The 3,219-nt window shown below is 41.4% G+C and overlaps 1 long non-coding RNA gene across 1 annotated transcript in view; it reads right to left on the bottom strand.

Annotated features, from left to right (window-relative positions):
• Positions 1-325: 325 nt before the first annotated feature.
• LOC104910172 overlaps positions 326-3,219 on the bottom strand; it is a 3,737-nt gene continuing 843 nt past the window's right edge. The window contains exon 2 of the long non-coding RNA XR_004159182.1: positions 326-2,620. This is a non-coding gene — a long non-coding RNA (uncharacterized LOC104910172). The remainder of the gene's footprint in view (positions 2,621-3,219) is intronic.

Below are 3,219 nucleotides of genomic sequence, written 5' to 3'. Positions count from 1 at the left end.
TGGCTAGGTTAAAGGGAAGTTCACATATTTTCCTTTAAAATGTCCAAGTGGAACTCTCATCCTCACACCATCACAGTCTATGTTTTAGTTTGTAAAATAAAAGTGGGTAGTAAAACTTGTGAATGACTGTGAGATGTGAACTATATTGTAAAAAATTGGCTGATGACTCTTTTTTCCTTCCTATAATTGAAGGATTTTTTTTGATTCTGAGCAATGAGACAATTCTGACTGACCACACAGACAGATCAGTGTTATCGCCTGTCTGATACTCATCCAAATGAAGGCATTCCTAGTTTACTTCTGAAAGCTTGCAAATATCAGTGACTTAAAATCAAGCTGTCGCTCTTTTTATTTATTGTCTTACAAAAACGAGGCAATCTTTGTCTTCATTAAGCAGACAGCAAATGGTGAAGGAAAAGAACTTGTGCATTATCCAGCTTCCATATTCCTTTAGGGATGAAACATGAGGTGATGTGATAATTCTTGGTCTGGACACTGTACATGCTTCTTTCTTCACAAGAGATCTCTTTGCCTGGAATAAAGACCTTCGTGCATAATGGTTTTAGAATGACTGTTCAACACACATAAAAAATAAAGGACATACAAATGAAACAATACATATTTTACAGCTTTTATCTTTCTCAGGTGTAAATATTTTGGAACAATTTCCATAAAATAAAATGCCTTTATATATATATGTGTGTGTGTGTGTGTGTGTACATTCACAAAATAGGGATTATTTCAGCTTATTTAAAAAATCCTGGTAAGTAATTAAAAAAAAAAGTCTCTCAGTCTCAGCAATATTGATGTTTAGCAGGACACAGTACCATTAAATTTTTTTATTTAACAAGAGTATTTTTCTTCTACTGAGTTTATCACTGTAATTGGTGCAAAAACAATTATCGACTGAGAAAAACTGAGAGAAGCAAAGTTGGAGCTGAGGGTAAAGAACAAGGCTATTCTCTAATGCCAAGCCTGCAATGTATGCAAACTCACACAACGCTTCCATATGCAACGTTCTCCACATAGACAATTCATACTCTCCCCTCATCTTCCTGGGAAGTTTCAAGCCTAACATTATCAAGAAAAACTGGACTATGAAACTTGATTCCCTAAAGTCACAATATTAATACCTTGTGCATGATATCCATACTTAATTAAAAGTGTTTAGTAACTCAACCAGAATATCATTTTCCTATCTTTATCAATTTAATTTATTCTTCAGTAAACGTTGTATCATGAATGTAAGCATGAACACAACTACTGCTACAATCCTTTTGAACACTGCAAAGGTTATGAATGCATTTGGCTGTTGAAGGTATCTCTGTGAGGACTGCCTCTAGTGCAGGTAAAGAATGTAAAGCACAACCACTTGATATCAATCAATGCATGAAACAAAATCCTCGAAGCTGGGAACTGTTCCAGATTCCCCCAGTTTTGTATAGATGAGAGGCTCTTCTAGAGAGAGGCATGGCTCAGGTACCCGTGTAGTAAACAATAGAAGCATCTTCTGCTATTCAGCAGGTAGAGATGATAGTGGAAGGACAAACTTCAGTCACACGGCCTTCAAAATTTTTCAAACAGGCCTTGACTTTCCAGCAGCTACTGGCAATCAATTGTGCAGTTTGTTGAATAAGCAACAAGGTGGGGAGAAAAAAAAAAAAAAAGGGCAGCATCCCCTTTTCAAATAGCTGACGGACAGAACAGCCTTTCAAAGCCACCAATGGCATAACTGACCTCAAATGACAATCTACAACATCTACAACATAATTAATTTCCACTGTTGCACATAATAACAGTCAATTTAAATTCTGAAAACAAATAATTCTGAACTATCACCTTGCTCTGAAGAAACTAAGAGCTTGAATTATGGAATTTCCAGGAGATCCATTTTTCCTTTACCCATTATATTAACCCTTTTCATTCACTGATCCCATTTGTCTCTCGTTCTCATGAAGTTTATTCTGTGCTGGTGTAGAATATCATCTAAATCCTGCTCCCAGGTCTGCTTCTGGCTCACTCAGGAGCAGAAGCATTTATTCTAGTTGGTTTCTGCTTGGTGACTGCTGCTAGGCCAGCTAGAAAGGAATTCACATTGCAACTGCTTCTGCCAGCGGGATGCTAATTTGAAACATTTTCCTGTGCCCACAGCCTGAATGAAAAACATTAAAAAAATTCTTTTCAGTCAAACTAATCTCATCTCTGTAGGAGAAATTAGGGTAAGGATGATTGCACAAAAGCTTTTTCAGCAAACTGTACAACCTCAACTTAACACAAACCTTGGAAAAACATCGTCCACATCACCTGTCTGTGATAAACTAACAAAGCCACATTTTCTCTTAAGTTACCTTTCCTTTTCTTATGATTTCCTACAAACGTTTGAGAACTGTTCTTCAGTTTTATCAGTTCCTGAAGGTGCTCAGCAGCCTTCTTCAACACTCTTCCTCCAACCTCTCCTTCAGATAACTTTGCTGTGGTAGTGCAACATGAGGACCACTGCTGCACCAGGACATGCTTTAACCAGGCACTCAATTGCACTTTCTATCACAAGCTGTTTGCTTACTTTATGTTCATTTGACTTGTCCACGACAGAAGATACTTTGATGTTCCCTTGACATAACTGAAAAAAAAAAAAAGAAATAGCCACAATAAATGTGTTATTTGAAAATGACTTCACAGAATCAAAGAATGACTCTGGTAAGAGTGGACCTCAAAGATGATCATCTCTAACACACTGCTGTGGACAGGGATGCCTCCCACCGGACCGGGCTGCCCCGGGCTCCATCCAATCCGTGTCCTCCCTTCGTGTCCGAGCCTTGAGAGCCGCACACAACGAAGGAACACAGCACTCCCGCCCGCTGGGAGCTGCGTTGTGTCCCGCGCCCGGTCCTCGCGTTGATCCAACCCCTAACAGCCATCTCCCTACGACCCTCAGCTCGACCTGCCCACAACCACAAGCCTGCAACGGGCGCTGCGAGAGGAGGGGGAAGCCGAAAGCGGCTAAAAATAAAAGAATGACATAATCCAACCCGCAGACCCCGCCTGGCTCTCGGTGACCGCCGGGATGGACCCCGCACCCCCACCCGGCCGCAGCCAATAGGGAGCCGTTTCGGCAGCAGCACAGCCGAGGTGCCGCCCCCTCCCGACTATTGCCGGACGGAGCCGGAGATTCCCGAGCTTTCCTCCCCCCCGCCGCCCTTGTTTCTCGGGCGGGGTCGC

Source organism: Meleagris gallopavo, chromosome 3 (assembly GCF_000146605.3).
Source record: "Meleagris gallopavo isolate NT-WF06-2002-E0010 breed Aviagen turkey brand Nicholas breeding stock chromosome 3, Turkey_5.1, whole genome shotgun sequence".
In the NCBI taxonomy this organism is placed as follows: domain Eukaryota; kingdom Metazoa; phylum Chordata; class Aves; order Galliformes; family Phasianidae; genus Meleagris; species Meleagris gallopavo.
Note: the sequence above shows the minus strand (reverse complement) of the source record. Positions and strands in the feature narration are given on the sequence as shown.